The sequence below is a fragment of the Mauremys mutica genome, chromosome 6 (genome assembly GCF_020497125.1).
Source record: "Mauremys mutica isolate MM-2020 ecotype Southern chromosome 6, ASM2049712v1, whole genome shotgun sequence".
Taxonomy (NCBI): Eukaryota; Metazoa; Chordata; order Testudines; family Geoemydidae; genus Mauremys; species Mauremys mutica.
The window spans coordinates 52509310-52527061 of NC_059077.1; the positions used below are offsets into that span (position 1 = coordinate 52509310).

Here is a 17752-nt window from a genome sequence, read left to right on the forward strand (position 1 = left end):
TTTGGGGGATTAAAAATTGTAGAATGAGATATAATTTTATTGGTCCAATAAATTATAGATGAATAGTTTGAAAATGCTTCCTTTCGATTTTATTGTTTTTAAAGTTGTGGTAGATTTTTTTTAAAAAACGTTAGTTGGTTTTGTTACTAGAGGGATTGTTAATTAATCATTGAGTATTATCAAGGAGTAAGGGTGAATATTTGGGAAGCTAATGTTTACAGCCTTTACATTTATAGATTAATTTTGGCCACAAATATAGCTTGTCTAGGGATCCTCTCCAATTTAATGACTGGAAAAATTCAGAGGTAAGTCTCAGTTTAAACTGATGATATTTAAATCTTTGTCATCTTCCAAGAATATATGTGATACCTGCTTATACTTCTTTAAGCCTTCTAACACACACTTAACAAAGTTTAACTGAGGTCTGCTATACATGCAGTTTTTGTACCAGTATAACTATGTTGGTTAGGGCTGTGAATTTTTACCAAAATAGTTATACTCTTACAAATCCTAGTATGGATGAAGTTATATCAGTATAAAGTTGACTTATACCAGTCTACCCCATTCCTTCCTTTATAGGAATATCTATAATGGTATAAAGCCCCTATATCTATATAACTGTGTTCATATAAGGTCATTGGGGGCAGGTTGGTTGTACTACCAGTATAATTAAAGCAGTGCAACTTTTGTGTGTCGACACACCTTTGTACATCACCTCTTTATGTGCCATTTTGAGTTTATATGGAGCCCTTTTATCACAACAAAATTAACCCTCCACAGATAACTAAAATGGATTATGGGCCTGATCCAAAACCCACTGAGTCAATGGAAATATTTTAGTAGGTTTTGGATCCGATCCTATATCCTCAACCTTGGGCCTGGCCTACACTACCAAGTTAGGTCAATGTAAGTCCACTTGCATTGACTTATCTGTGCACATGTCTACACTCCAGTTTTTCTCCAACTGACATAAGTGCCCAGTTACAGTAATTCAGTAACACCACCTCTCCAAACGGCGTTGAGCAATGGTCGACCTATTGGAGTGTGACGCAGTGCAAGTGTAAACAATGCATGACTGTGTTGTCACTAACACAGGTTCTCCAGAAGCTGTCCCACAATGCCTGACAATGACCACTCTGATCACAATTGAGAACTCCATCGTCTAGGGATCACAGAGACTGGAAGCTACCTCCTCCCCGGAAAATGCCTTTTCCTGATTGCCAGCTTGGTGATCACTCCTAGTAATTCTCCCTTGTTGATGCAACTGCTCTACTGACCATGCCTGAAGTAGATAGGCGGTATTTGATCTTCTGGATCTGTGAGGAGAAGAGGCTTTGCAGGCACAGCTACGGACCAGTCACAGAAACATGGACATCTATAAAAAGATTGCACAGGTGATGCAGGCAAAGAACTATGACAGGAATCAGCAGCAGTGCCATGTGAAAGCAAAGGAATTCTGTAAGGTCAGAGAGGCTAACAATCAATTTAGTGTTCAGCTGCGTGCCATACTTGGTGGAGACTTCACCAGCACCCCACAGACCACCATGGATAACTGGGGAGTCCAAGACACAGCCCCTTGCCGGGAACAGTGAGGAGGAGGAGAGGAGACACACAACAGATGGGGGGGGCTGTGCCACAAACCAGGATCTTCTTGAGACTCCACCGCAATCTATCTAGTCTTGCCATTTGAGCATGGACAACCCTTATGAAGGGGAAGGAACCTCAGGTAAGTATTTGCATGCATTTTTCCTTATGGCTCATGGCCCAATCCCACGCCAAGTTATCAGGACAGAGATACTGATTTTTCATTGTTTTCCTCGTACGAGAAAAAATTGTGCTATGACAGCACTATCTGTTTTTCATTTCCCCCCCCCCCTGTAGGATTGGGGGGAAGCATACAGAACACTTTATGTACATAGGGATGACCCTTGTATCTGCCTGAGAGATCTTCATGAAACTGTCATAGAGATACACTGCAGTTCTCTCCCCAAGGTTTCTATGCATGGCAGCCTTGTTTCTTCTGCAGAAGGACACTTTTCCAGGCCACTCTGTGATAAATTTGGCAGGTACCATTGCAGTAAACGCACTAGGGGCATACAGGCCCAAGATGTTCAGGAAGCCAGCAGCAGCTGTGCTCTCTGTGCCTTTGTCTGCCTCAGCAGGCAGATATCAGCTAAAATCATCACTGCTTGTGGAATATAGAGCTGGTACTCAGTACTGTTACTCTGTACTCTTACCCATAGATATAGAGGGTCAAAATTTTGTTTCATGCAACTGAAAAATTCCCTCCTCACCTTCCCCAGCCCTTGCCCCTGGAGAGCCATATTCACTATGATTGGGTCTGAAGAATGGTGCTGTGTAGCGGCACTCCAAAGCTGAAGTGTCAATAAGCATGTCTCATTTAAAACTTTTATGGGGATAAGGAAAGGGTGTTCTGAAACGTATATTTCACTTTCTGTTGTGACTGTAAATACAGTGATATGTCTGTCTGTCTTTTCTGGAGCTGCTATCATTGCAGCATTGAGGGGTGCTTACTCCACACCCATGAAATGCCTGACCCTGATGAGAAGGAGAAAGAAGTGGACAAGGGAGTACATGTTTGGTGAGATCCTGCAAGACAGTTCTGCACTGGACCATGACCAGAGGGCCTTGAGAGTAAATATGGCAGACAGCCTGGAGAAGGAAAGAATGAACAGGAGAAAGTCCCTCAAGTCCCAGCAGGAAAAGAAGAGAGAGATGCACCAGGACATAATGGGTCTTTTCAGGCAGGAAATACAAATGCAGCAGACTTTTGTTGATCTACAGGTCAAACAGTCATGTACTTATTTCCTTTTGCAGTCAATGGAGAATTCCATTTTAGCATATCCGTATCTCCATCAGCATTCTACATGGCAGCAGATGCTACACCCCTACCCCTCCCACCCATGCCTGGGTATAGTAAGGACAACTGCAGCTTCACATACACTGACCTGTGAGAGGCATGGCTGGTGTATGTGTAGCCAAAATGGACTGAAAGAGATATGAATGGTTTCTGCTTTTCTAATTTTAAAGTTCTGTTCCATTTGTTTATTTTATAAGTTTGCACTGTATTTGTTTGGTTTTTATTACATGTAATTTTACACTGTATTTGGTACACAATACATTTCTTTTTTTTGTAAATAATTTCCTCTTTATAACTTCACAACATATACTGCAGAATGCCTACCGGTACTCAAAGCACCCACTAATTGTAATTATACAGGACCACAGAATTCACAGGTCAGTGAAAACTACAGTACAATAATTATAAATGTACAGCAAGCGTCACATAATTCATAGATGCATTATCACACTCTATTATATCCATAAATGTACACCAAACACTACACAATTTCTAACAGCCCCCAAAATTTCAGGGCCAGATAGCGCACAGCCCACCACACCCATTACTGTGGCTGACCATTACAATGCTCTTTCAAGGCCTCCTTCTGCCGCATAGCTTCACACTGAGCTCTTCCAATGGCCCTTAAGTCTGGCTGTTCAAACTCAACAGACAGCTGCTCCACTCGTATCCTCCACCCCAGTGGCAACTTTTCCCCTTTGCCTCACAGATATTATGCAGGACACAATAGGCAGCTATAAGCATTGGGATATTTTTTACACTGAGATCCAATCTTGTGAGTAAACACCACTAGCCTCCTTCAGTCTCCTAAAGGCACATTCAACTGTCATTTGGCACCTGATGATCTGGCAGTTGAATCTTTCCTGGGTGGTGTCAGGGTGGCCAGTGAATGGAGTCAAGAGCCAGGAGTGTAAGGGGCAGGCTGGGTCTCCCAGGATCACTATTGACATTTCAACTTTGCCAATGGTAATCTGCCAGTTGGTGAAGAATTTCCCTGTTTGCAGCTTTCTGAACAGTCCTATATTCTTAAAGATGCAAACATCATGCACCTTCCCTGACCAGGCCACACTGACATCGATGAAGCATCCCTGAGGATCCAACCACACTTGGCATAACCATAGAAAAGTAGCTCTTTTCAGTGATGTATTATGTGGCAAGGGATGTGCATGCCGTCTATCACCTCACAGTAGTTTCAAACCCCCACAGTTGCAAATCCATCCACTATATCCTGCACATTGAGGAAAGTCACAGTCCCGCATAGCAGGAGAAAATTAATGGCCCCACACACTGCATGACACCAGCCCCCACTGTGGACTTTCTAAATCCAAAATGCTTGCCCACTGACCAGTAGCAATTTGGCTTTGCAAGCTTCCACTGTGTGACTTGTTCTTGACAAACTGGACACAATCAGATTAGGCCTGAATAAAGATTGGGAATGGTTTGGTCATTACTAAACCTAAACCTAATTTCCCCAATACTAATGTCCCCCTACTGTTACTCACGCCTTCTTGTCTACTGTCTGATATGGGCCACTCTCGTTACCACTTCAAACGTTATTTTTCCTCCCTTGGTATTCTGCTGCCAATTGAATTGTCTCGTTACACTGACCTCACACATGGTAAGACAAATCACATCTTTTCAAGTATTTATACCTGCTCCTGTATTTTCCACTCCATGCATCTGATAAAGTGAGTTCTAGCCCACGAAAGCTTATGCCCAAATAAATTTGTTAGTCTCTAAGGTGCCACAAGGACGCCTCGTTTTTTTCCGAAGATAATCACTAATGGCTCAAATATCACCTCAATCAGCTCCTTGAGTATTCTAGAATGCATTTCATCAGGCCCTGGTGATCTGAAAACATCTAACTTGTGTAAGTAATTTTTTACGTGTTCTTTCTCTATTTTAGGATCTGATACTACCTCTTTTTCACTGACATTCACTAAGGCCTGGTCTACACTGGGGGGGGGGTCAATCTAAGGTACGCAACTTCAGCTACGTGAATAGCGTAGCTGAAGTCGAAGTACCTTAGCTCGAATTACTTACCCATCCTCATGGCGCGGGATCGACGTCCGCGACTCCCCCGTCGACTCCGCTACCGCCACTCGCTCCGGTGGAGTTCCGGAGTCGACAGAAGCGCGTTCGGGGTTCGATATATCGCATCTAGATGAGACGCGATATATCGAACTCCAAGAAATCGATTGCTACCCGCCAATCCGGCGGGTAGTGAAGACGTATCCTTAGTTAAACATCCAATCTATACTAACCTTTTTGGTGAAAACTGAAACAAAAGTCATTTAACACTTCTGCCATCACCACATTTTCAGTTATTGTTTTCTTTCCCACATTAAGCAATGGGCCTACCCTGTCCTTGGTCTTCCTCTTGCTTCTAGTGTATTTATGTATTAATCCATGTATGTATTTAATGGAGACAAATACAGAAGTTGTTGATTTGGCCTATCTTGGAAGTACAATATCTGCTAATGGATAGCACCTAATGATAGGTAGGCAAGAATCAGTAAACCCAGTAGATCCTTTTCCCATTTGTCAAACATCTGGGAGAGTAAGAAGATATATCTACACACTAAAATGAGATTGTACAATGTTATTGTTCTTCCAACACTATTTTATGCCTCAGAAACATGGCAGAAGGTGGAAGTACAGACTTAGAAGCTCAATCCATTACACCAGAATTAAGAAGAAACTTGGGAATTCATTTGAGAGATTGTGTAACCAGTGTGGAAGTGTTGCACTGCACAGTTCAGCAGATTGTGGCCTTGAGAACTAGACAGCTATGGTGGTTTGGCTACATCATCAGGCTACCCCATGGCAGAAGCACAAGGTATGTCTTAGACTGGATTTCACCTAGAGGGAAGAAATGTCATGGAGAATAAAGAATGCCCTATCCCAAGATAATCAAAAAAGATGCTGCCATCATGCAGACAACATACAACTTGCTCTAGATAGACAGGATTGGGGAAAATGGGTTGTCTCATTGTCAGAGACAGGGATATGGGTGGTCGTACCTAGTGGTTGGAGCAGGAGTCGGGAGCCTGGATTCAGAGCCAAGGGTCAGAGCCAAAGTCAAGAATCAGAGCTGAAGTTCAGAGCTGGGTTACCTGGAGTGAGGCAGGGCAGGGCCAAGGCTGGGGATAACACAGGAGCAGGGCTGGTTCCAGGAGAGGAGCAGGGCTGGGTCTGAGGCAGGAACAGGACTGGAACTAAACAGGAGCAGGACTGGGAACAATGAGGTTCAGGAGCATTTGCAGTCATTGGTGAATGCTTTGAGCAGTCACTGCCCTGCCACTGGCCTTAAGAACAAGTCTGCTGACCCTCCCTCAGACCACTGGGTGGTTTGACCAGCCAGTTGGGACCCAGCTGTGCTTGTTAAGGCTGCCTAGCAGGTAAGCAGGTGAACTGTGGGTCCTTATTTCTGATATCCATGTGCCATTAGGCAAAGAAGATTCTAAGGCCTTGTCTACACTACAGTGTGTTATTGACGCAAATTATGCTGATGATCAAAAAAAGGTATAATTACATCGCTTGTGCATGTTCACACAATGCTCCTTCTGTAGCAGAGCGCAATCCACAGTTGGTGCTCTAGCATTAACAGAGAGAGAAGTGCACTGTGGGTAGCTATTCCACTGTGCTACTCCCACCTTCTGCAGCTAGGAGTTGTGGGAAGGTGGAGTGGATCGCAGTGCATCATCAGTGTGTGCTCAACATCCCATGATGCAGTTTTTTCTGTCCCATCATTCCATGGGCTTCCAACTGTGTCTTGCGGCATTTTTTAACAGTCCCTATTTACTGTGCACCCATCATCTTTGTCTAAAAGGATGGATCCTGCACTGCTCTCACTGTTCTGGTCACTGTTATGAACACATCACGGCTGGTCATGCACCCAATCTGAACAGGACTCAAAGATGCCTAAATTGCTGTGTGCCATGTGTATCTTCACACAGCACTGATGCACATCCCGTTCATAGCCCTTATCCGACATGCCATGAGAAATCTGACCATAGGTATTGAAGTTCCTATAGCTGGAGCGGAGCTGAGACTGCACAGCCTCCTCTCTCCACAGTGCCAGCCATGGGCAGCACATGAACCACCAGCTGGGGGAGGCTAGCCTCCAGTCCCGCCCCTTCTGCCCAAGGCCCTGCCCCTTCCACTTGTGCCCCCCCCCCCGCCAGACCCCAGAGCCCCCCCACCAAGTACACCAGCTCCTGCCCCAGGCTAGCTCCCCCACCCCAGATCAGGAACAATAAGAGGGTGGGTGGCTCACAGCCTCAATCCCCCCCCAGCCCCAGAGCACCAGTGTTGGGTATGGACTGTTGTATCGTTCTCTGGTTCATTACACACGGTTTATTGTGTGGGTATCAGACCCAATGATCAGTGATTTTAAGGAAACTGTGGCTATCCAAGATGGAGTCTGAAAACTGTGTGTGGCACCTTGAAAACATCTTGGGACTCCGTCTTGTGACCTTCTGTACACTGTCAGCCTGGTCTGGATAAAACTGGACTAGACAGGTTTTTCCCACCACTGAGCAATCCCCAAGGTTCCAGCACCTCAGACTGTTTTCTGCCTTATTACGGATTGTACTGTGATTTCCCTCCATAGATTCTATAAAAGAACTATGATCGCAGGCTGATGGGGCAGTCCATCATAGCAACTGTGTGTGTGGTTTTGGGTCTTTGTGGCACTTGTGCATCAGCGAAGAACACCATTCATTGACGGAATGAAAAGAAAAGAAGAAGACACATTACCATCTTACCTGTCCTGCACCTGGAGAACGTCACCATTCAGAGGGTCCCTGGTCCACTTCTTCTGTCCTGACATCCATTGAGGGACTCTCCAGTGTTCCTCCTCCAAGGGTTTCAATTACCTACAGAGTAGAGGTCTTGGGCTTCACTGCCGCCATTGAAGTGCTGCGAATTGGGTGAGAAAGCAATTATGGTTTCTAAGTTGAGGGTTGTATTTCTTGAATGCCAGGGTGGGTTTAGTTTCATTCTTGGGGTTGAGCTTCATGCTCGCAGGGAAGAGCTGCTGCGTCACTGGGTTTGTTTGTTATATAGCTATTAGTCATTTACATTTACCCCTTCCCTATCTGTATAATTCTATCCCCTAATACATTTACCTGTTTGTTTTAAATCTTATCTCTTCTCAGTTATATATATTGTGCACCACACAAGGGGAGAGGGGAGGAGATCTGTACCACTCCATCCGTGACACATATGGCAGAGGACAAATCTGCTCTTTTGAGAAAAAGGGGCTTGTTTCTGTTCCAATACCTACACCACTTTACACATTCAAAGTTATCTTGGCTCCCCTTTAAGATAACACTCGGAGGGAGGGCAGTGCAGCCCCAGTCCCAGCCAGCACTGGAGGCACACGCAGAGCGGAAAGAAGGAGAGGGAGGTTTGAGGGCAGAGCATGGGCAGTGCAAATATTTGCAATAAAAAATAATAATATAAAGTGAGCACTGTACACTTTGTATTCTGTGTTGTCATAGAAATCAATATATTTGAAAATGTAGAAACACATTCAAAAATATTTAATAAATGTCAATTGGTACTCTATTGTTTAACAGTACAATTAATCGCAATTAATATTTTTAATCACATTTAATTTTTTTTGAGTTAACTGTGATTAATCAACAGCCCTAATATATATATATATATATATATATATATATATATATATATATATATATATATATATGCATGTGCAATCAGGAAATTGCCATTGTAAAATCTATAAAATAGGTACAGTATAATAATCTTTACAGTACCTATTTCACATGGGTTTTGTGAGACATAATTAATGTTGTAAAGTGCATTGAGATTGCTGTATTGATTTGTATAGTGTTTTTGTCAAATATTCGTTTTGCATGTGAAACAGGTCTTTGTGCATACACATCAGCCCTTGCACTCATAAATAACCATTTATATGAGCGTATTTTGAAGGAGCAACTTTTGACATATTTCCTCATTAAAGTCTGAGGACAAGTTTTGTCTGGATAAATTTCCAAAACCAAAAGCTTTTGTTGCTGAACACATCTAGGTTCAACTGTGCTCTGCTTACTCTCATTGGTAACATTCATTTTATAGACTCTAAAAATATGGATCATTTCCTTTGCTTTACAGTGCTTTATGTGTTTTTCCCCCCCTCTCGGGGTCTGATCCTGCAAACTTTACTCACGTGATTAATGTTTATTCAGGCAAGTGATCCCATTGAAGAATCACCAGATAAAGACAACTTCTATTTTTAAGACTGTTGTTCTTTCCTGCATGTCCATCTAGGCTCATTAAAAAATTATTTCCTTTGGATCCCAAGTGACAATCCCTTTTAACTCTTCTCATTCTCTGATTTTTTTCTTTTCTAAGCTTCAGCCTTTTAATCCTATTAATCAGATGTTGCACATGTTATCAGTTCTTTTTTTGTTGACCTGTTTCCTACATTATTTTTAATACTAATTCTTCATTTATTATATATAATTTTTTTAAGTCAGTGAAACCTATAGCTCAGGGATTACATTAACAATTAATTTCTGGATGGCCATCTGATGCACTCAGACTATATCAGGAATTTAAATCCAGAAAAAAATGAACAGGAGATTTTTGACAAAAGTGGAGAGACCTTTTTTACCTTCTAGATCAAACCACGCAAGAACAGTGAAAGGAAACTGTCTCCAAATTGAACTTCATGCATTCTAGTCACAAAGCCTGGCAAGCTGTTAAGAGACTGAGAGGAGATTCTAGTCTAAACAAGAGGGAATATCCCTGTAAACTCTATTGCATCTCAGCTGGTAGCCAACGGCAGTGCTCCTAATGGAGAAAGTTTTCAGCCATGCAATTAAAATTGATGTTTGCTTAGAGATTCAGGCTCTGAGTGTGATCAAGAGTTCGATCTGTTTATACATCAATTGCATCCTAACAAGGCTCCTAATCTATGTAACATCCATAACAAACTTGTCTCTCTCTTTGGGCCAATGATTAAAAGTTGCTGCTTCGATTTCTGAATTTCTGTACCCAGGACTGTAGCATCCCAAAAGTCCAGTGCAGAGCAAAGACCATAGCTGTTCCCAAGCCACAGAAACCACTGATAGACCAAAGAGCTACAGACTGATTTCTCTGCTGTATTTTACCTGTAAGATGATACAGAGAGTAATTCTGATCCAGATTAATGAGTAGTCAGTCCTCAGATGCCTTTCATTCAGGCTGGATTCAGGAAAGGATGATGCACCAAAGATCAGGTACTTAAAAGAAAAGTAAAGAAACCCAAGTAAAGTCTTAGCCATTAAGAATTAATTGTCATTTATATTGATGCTGGAGCCATTCACCCCAGTAAAATCAGAAAGCCTAGAATACTAGTTAGGGCTGGTGAAAGGGTCAGTATAATAAAAAAATATATAATCCTGTAATTGTGGTGAACACATTTTAGACTGATCTACGGGGTCAGTATAGTTACAGTGAATAATTCTATGGTCATAGAGGTCTGGCACCAGGGAGGAAGCAGAAGGCCTCAGAAGTCAGGCTCTCATAGAGTTTTTGTTTTGAGTGTTCAAGTGATCACAACTACAAAAGGAGAGGGTGATCACAAGAACAGTTTTGTTTGTTTATTTTCTGCTCCTGGAGCAATCTTTGGAGGACCCCAAGGAGGGTGGAACCTAATTGAAAGGGAGGCAGGTTCTGGGGTCGGAAGGAGAAGGCCTCGGGAGTCAGGCTCTATCCCGTAGACTAAGTATAGTACCTCATTGCTAAAACCACTAAAGTCCTGACCCCGTGATGGGTTGGGATTGGTGGGCCACTAGAGTCCTAGTCCCAGTGACTGGCTAAGATCAGTGGTATAAGAGGCAGTGAGCAATCATCCAAGTAAACGGGCGATTAGAATTTGTAAGAAAATTTAAGAAGGGTCTGCCAGCCATGCAGGTTTGAAAGGCAAGTGAAACTTGTCACTCAGATGTGACCAAGATTGTAATTATACTCAGGTTAAATCATTACCTGGCCAGTAAGATTTTGGAAGGGTGTGAGGAGCTCGGAAACCCTGACAGCCCACGGACAGCAGTTCCTGGAACTATGGTAGGAAGTGACCTGGGAGGGTGAGCGAGTGGTATCTTCCACCTGAGTGAGGTTGGAATGGAAGAAATTGGCAAGTGTGTCCACTGATAGAAGCCCTAATCTGACAGGCAAAAATGTTGGATTGTTGAAAAGAATACAAGATCAAGTGACAGAAACAAACCCAGAGCAGAAAATAATTTTTCTACATTGCATTATTCACCAAGAAGTCCTCTGCAAAAGTGTTCTGAAATTAAGCAATGTCATGGGTACAGTTGCAAAACTGGTCAACTTTATTAGAGCAAGAGCATTAAACCACAGGCAATTTGTCTCGCTGCTGGAGGAGTCTGAGTCAGAGCTCAGGGATGTTCAGTACCATACAAATGTTAAATGGCTTAGTTTGGGGAAATTTCTGAAAAAAAAGTGTAGGATCTGAGAGCAGAGATTGATTTTTTTTTATTTTTTTAATTTTTAAATGAAAGGAAAAGATGTGGATTTCCCTCAATTGAACAATGTGAACTGGCTCTCTGATTTCACATTTGCCATTGATGTTACGGGTCACATGAACTAACTGAATTTGAGACTGACATGCTCATCACATGTATTCATTCCCTTATCAAGTCTTTCTTGACAAAGTTGCTGCTTTTCCCCCCCATCAGATTGGAAATAAGCAGTTTACACACTTCCCCACTTTGCAACAGATTATAATATCTGACCAGAACCTATAAAGATACATGTCGTTACTGCTCGCTGTGCATGCTGAATTTTCTCACCGCTTTGAGGATTTTAGAATGATAGAAAATGATATGGCTTTGATCTCCTCTCCCTTCACATGTGATGTGAACAATGTTCCAAGTGACCTCCAACTTGAGCTTATTCACTTGCGGTGTGATGCATTGCTTGCAGAGCAATTCACATCAGCACCACTTCCGAGGTTTTACGCATCTCTCAATGAACAGAACTTTCCAAAGATCAAGGCTTATGCCCAAAAGATGTTTGTACTGTTCGGATCAACTTACATCTGAGAGCAGATATTTTCTGTGATGAAATTCAATAAATCAAAGAACAGATCTTTGATCAATGATGACTACCTTGCAGCAGTGCTCCACATTGCAACAACAGAAATGACACCTGACTTCACCTCCCTTGTTAATGCCCATCGGAGACTTTCTTCTTCACACTGAGTTTCTTTTAGTCTTTTACACTTAATTTTAATAATGAATGTAATTTGTAAGTAAAAGTTTAGCATTAGTGTTGTTATTACAAATTTTACAAGTGTTCACAAAATGGTTTGCAATATAAATTGCCTTCTAAGATAATCTTTGGATAACCATGTATTCAGTTAATTGTTATTAAGTTTAATTACTTTGTTGTGTAAAGAACATAATGGGGTCTTTTTACAACAGATGGTAAGGTAATTTCATTAATAAGAAATGTGTGGCCCGTGATGACTTACCAAAATTCATGGAATGGCCCCCCTGCAAAAATTATTGCCTACCCCTGGATTAGGGGGAGCCAAATATTTGTTTACCTTAGATCTAACAGGGGTATTAGCAGATACCCCTGACACGAAACTTCCAGGTGAAGACTGCCTTTCCTACTCCATATGGCCTCTTCCAGTTCATAACAGTGCCTTTCAGACTACATGGGGCAGCTGTTACCTTCCAGCGACTGATGAACTGAGTACTGCAGCCTCACAACCGATACACGACAGCATACATAGATGACATTGTGATCTATAGCTGCAGCAGGGAGGACCACCTTAGACACCTAACCAGCATTTTCAAGGTCCTTTGGGATGCAGGTCTCCTAGCCAACCCTGCAAAATGCCATCTCAGACAGGCCTACCTTGGGTGTATAGTGGGAGGGGGCAAGGTACACCCTCTGATTGACAAGCTGCGAGCTCTAACTGATACCCCAAGGCTGACAACAAAAAGGCAAGTGTGCCAATTCCTGGGGTTGGCCAGATACTATCGGAGCTTCATGCCTCACATCCCAATAATAGTGCCCCCCCTCTCTGACCTGACCAAAAATTCTCATCCTGGACAAGTGTGGTGGTCCAGTAAGTGTAAGGAGGCATTCCAGACCCTGAAGAAATGGCTAGCTCAGGAACCAGTTCTCATACATCCAGATTTCTCAAAGGACTTCATACTGCAAATGGATGCCTCTGAAGTGGAATTAGGGGCTGTTTTATCACAGGAAATCAATGGGGAAGAACACCCCATCTTATATCTGAGTCATAAGCTGTTCTCTAGAGAAACATATTACTTCACGATCAAGAAGGAAGTTGTCATGAATATAGGGAGAACAGTAGCAACCTTTATGTATGCTTGGCAGCTGTACTGGATTGACTTATCTATAAAGGGATAAGCAGTTCAAATAACCTAGTTGGCACCTGACCAGAAGGACTAATAAGGAAAGAAGATACTTAAATCTTGGGGGAAGAATTTGTTTTGTTGTTCTGTGGGTTGTTCCCTCTCTGGATGGAGAGAGAAGCCAAGCAGGTACTATATCTCCTGAAACATATACCTAGAATAGTGTCAGAGGGGTAGCCGTGTTAGTCTGGATCTGTAAAAGCAGCAAAGAATCCTGTGGCACCTTATAAACTAAGACATTTTGGAGCATGAGCTTTCGTGGGTGAATACCCACTTCATCGGACGTAGACATGCATCCGATGAAGTGGGTATTCACCCACAAAAGCTCATGCTCCAAAACGTCTGTTAGTCTATAAGGTGCCACAGGATTCTTTGCTGCTTATACCTAGAATAATACATTTAAAACCACAGAAACTGTGAGTAGGGCAAGGAAATGTGTTATGTTATCTTTTGTTTTGGCTTGTGAATTTTCCTGTGCTAAAAAGGTAGTTTCATTCCTGTTTTGTAATTGTGAAGCTGAGCCCAGAGGGGAATCTTCTGTGTTTTAGATCTTTTTATTACCCTGTAAAAGTTACCTTCCATCCTGATTTTGCAGGTGTGATTCTTTTACTTTTTTCTTTATAAATAAAGTTCTTCTTTTAAGAACCTGATTGATTTCAGTGTCCTGAAGACAAAGAGTCTGCTCTGTGCTCACATTGCTAAGGCAACTGGCTGGTATTTTAGTCTCAAGCCTTCCCAGGAAAGGGGGTGAAGGGGCTTGGGGGGATATACTGGGGGGGATAGGGATTCCAAGTGACTGTTCCCTGTATTTTTGTGAAAATCACTTGGTGGTGGCAGCAATATACCATCCAAGGACAAGGAAAGGAATTTGTGCCTTGGAGAAGTTTTAACCTAAGCTGGTAGAATATAAGCTTAGGGGGTCTTTCATGCGGGTCCCCACATCTGTACCCCAGAGTTCAGAGTGGGGGGGGAAAACCTAACAGAGGCCTTGGAGGTAAAATGGGCTATTAACGCCCTGCACTACTATCTACTCGGCAGCACCTTCACATAGATTACTGACCATGCACCCCTCCAGTGGCTGCACAGCATGAAGGACAACAACCAAGGACACCCCCCTCTCACTCCAATCATATGATTTCCACATCTTTCATCAACCTTCTAAGGCTCATGCCAGTGTGGACATCTTCTCCAGGCTAGGAGGAGAGGAGAGAGGGACCAACCACCCACCTCTTAAGGGGGAGGGTTGTGTTACGAGGTGTGCATACCCCGCACTGGAGAAGGAAGGGTTAACCTCACACTGTGGGCAGCAGAAGTCCCACCCCTCAGACTGTGCTGGGCATGCTCCAACTGCTGCCTTAGTATAAAAGGGAGCAGCCCGGCTCATTCTGGGCTGACTGCTAGAGAGGAAGGACCTTTGGCCGAAGCTCCAGCTGAAGAGCTGCCACAGCCCTTGTCTGCAAGAGCCAGAGACCCTGCAAGCCAGATTGGAGGCCTGGAGCCCAAGGAGCCATGGAGGACCATCCATGATGAGGAGCTCAGAGATCCTGACACCCCATGGACAGCAGCTCTTGGAACTACAGTAGGAAGTGACCCACGGAGGGTGAGCGAGTGGTATCTCCCACCTAAGAGAGGTCAGTGTGTTTTGGTAGGATTCCACGCTGACCCAGTGATGGACCACTCATCACTGTTAGGTCCCTGGGTTAGGGCCCGGTGGAGTTGGGCGGTCCCAGTCTTCTCTACCCAGGCCATCACTCCCCCCCAGTGGTGCCCCCACCTTTCCCTGCCATATTGACTCTAGCCATTAGGCTGTGCTGCCCTGTGTCAGCTTGATGCTGAGAACTCCACATAACAGGAAGAAGGTGTGAAGACTGGGCTGCACAGTGAAAAGCTGCAGCACATTTGTGATAAGCAATGGCTTAAAGAGTTAGAAAAACCAGATTGCTGTTTTAGGGGAAAACGTGTGACCACACAGGAAGTAGTAGATCTGGTTCAGAGGTCACAGAACCAGCAGACTATAACTGACCATGAGTATGGCCAGTAAAAAGAGGCTTGCTTACAGGAAGAATGGCAGGCTATGCAGGTAATTAAAAGCACAGCTCAGAAAAGCAGTGCTGTGGTGAGTATCAAAGTTGAACTCACAGGAGCGAAAGAAGAGAACAAGATCAGCCCTGGTACAAGTTCAGAAACCTTTTCTGGATTCCCCTTTGAAAGTAATATGAATAGCTGGAAAAGAAAGGTGAAATCTTTCTTTCCAGGAGGGGATTCTGATTTTGTAAGAAGTTTTCCTAAGGAGGAATAATGGGTAGAATAAAAACCAGAGTCAGGTGTGACTTGGGAATTAATGCATAAACAGAAAGGTACCATGGTATGTAATGTATTACAATCTGAAGAAGCATTAGTTTCACAATTTGGTATAACAATAAAAACAGCAGTAATGTTTAATAATTCAGACACTGCTTTAAAACAGTATAGAAACGGGTGACGGTAAAATACAGAAAGGATGGCCACCCCCAAGGAAAAAACCTAAAGAAGTATCAGTGGTGACCTTTTCCAATAATGGTCTAAAAGGACAAGGAAATCAGCAAAGCAGGCAAAATAAAGGAGAAAATAAAAATAGAAAGTTTGTCTCTTATAAAGAAGGGAAAGTTTGTGATTCTGGAAAAGTTTGGCTTTGGAAAAAGTTATTGCAGTATGAGCCTATACATCAAATTGATGGGTTGCCTACTGGCAAATTGCTTCAGAAATTAGCTAACCATGAAAGGAGCATATCTATGACTTGGCCATGCTCCAGAGAGCAAGTGTAGGGAGGTCAAGCACTTCCTATCTCCCTGATGTCATCAAATGATCATGCTGATCTAATGGCACTTTTAAAACCAGATGATTGGGGAAGACCCACTGGATATGTAGAATTTAATAGGGGAGCATCCAGATAAGATATGTTAATAGATACAGGTGCCACATTTTTAGTTAGTACAAAGAATAGGAATTAATTTGGATCCTCAGTGGCAATAAAAATTATAAGGACTTTATGAAGTAAAAATAAAGTGTTACGTTCCTCTCCAATATGTTTTGATTAAAAATAAAAAATAGAATTAGATCTGATAAATTTCAATAATAATAATTAATAGAAAAAGAGAGATGTCAAAATGGTTTCATTCATCACAACTGAAAAGATGGAAGAAGGAACTAAAATAGTAATAAAGATATTTCTCTTATCGAAGGGACAGAAAAAGGATAAAATTAAAAAAATGCAGAGAGAAGAGAATGAGATATGGGATGAGGAGAGGTGGTATTCATCTCCAGATTGGACAAAGCAAGATTTAGATGAATTTTTGGAAAGTCTAATTATAGTGGAACCAATTAATCAGAGTTTGAGGGTAGACAAATCATCCCAAACTATAGCACAAGTTACCAATTGGAGGGGCAACCACCTCAAATAATAAATCCTTTATGGAGAGATCATAACGGAAGACTGATTGCAAAATTCAGCATAGATAACAAAAAAATCCAACACCTGTGCTATCTAGACACAGGATGTACATACTCAGTGTTAAATAATATACATAATTCAGCAGACTTCCTCTCATATTTCTCCCCAGAAATAGTCACAGTACAAGTATTAGAAATATCAAGTGAAATTCTGCAAACATTATCACTAATAGTTAAGATGGGAAATGAGACAGTATATGGTATATGTTCTGGAGTCATGAACCTAGGGGAGAACAGAGTCGGAATAATGGGAATGGATATTCTGACGGCACTGCAATGCTCAATAGACTTAGAAAGAAATGTTTTCTAAGTAAGATAAAGTATGCAAATGTATTGTGGCAAAGTACCTGCTTCTCCTCAGCAGGCTCAGTCCTTTTTAGCCTTGGAGACACAGGCTTGGGCAAAGCAAAATCCTTCCAGGTCGCATGGGGTCTGGCTGATCCCTCCCTCAGTCAGTTCCTTGTGCTGGGTTTCTCCCCTTCTGGGGACAGAGTGCAGCCTTCCTTGCTGGAAGGGTTCAGCGCCTTGCTACACCTAACTTGCTGGCAGCTTCTCTCACTCTCCCCCCCCCTCCCGCTTCCATGCCAGGGAGGGGTTTAAAAGGTCTCCAGCAGTTGGGGCCAGCTGAACCTAGTTAGTTCCCTGGTAACTCCTTTTCCAACTGAACCTTATTTCCCCATGGCTATCTCTCGTCAGTGGATAGGGAGAGGCCTTTTAACCCCCCCTGAGACTAATTACTACCCCTCCCTTTGTAGCAATTTGTCCTGGGTTTGCCACAGAATATATAAGTAAATAGTACATTTTCTTTTCCTAGAGAAAGAAAAGGGAAGAATAGAATAGATAAATGAGATGGCATGGCAGCATATTTTGGGGAAGTGCCAGATATGAATGAAGAGGAAATAGGAAATATGATGAATAATGAAGAGATGAAAGATTTACTAGATCTAGATATGCC

General features: G+C 42.6%; 1 long non-coding RNA gene across 1 annotated transcript; it reads right to left on the reverse strand.

Annotated features, from left to right (window-relative positions):
- Nucleotides 1–7672: 7672 nt before the first annotated feature.
- LOC123372533 lies at nucleotides 7673–17193 on the reverse strand. Its single transcript, XR_006580333.1, has 3 exons — nucleotides 17145–17193; nucleotides 10024–10134; nucleotides 7673–7804 (listed from the first exon to the last, which is right to left on the reverse strand). It is a non-coding gene; the product is annotated as an uncharacterized LOC123372533 (long non-coding RNA).
- Nucleotides 17194–17752: the final 559 nt, after the last annotated feature.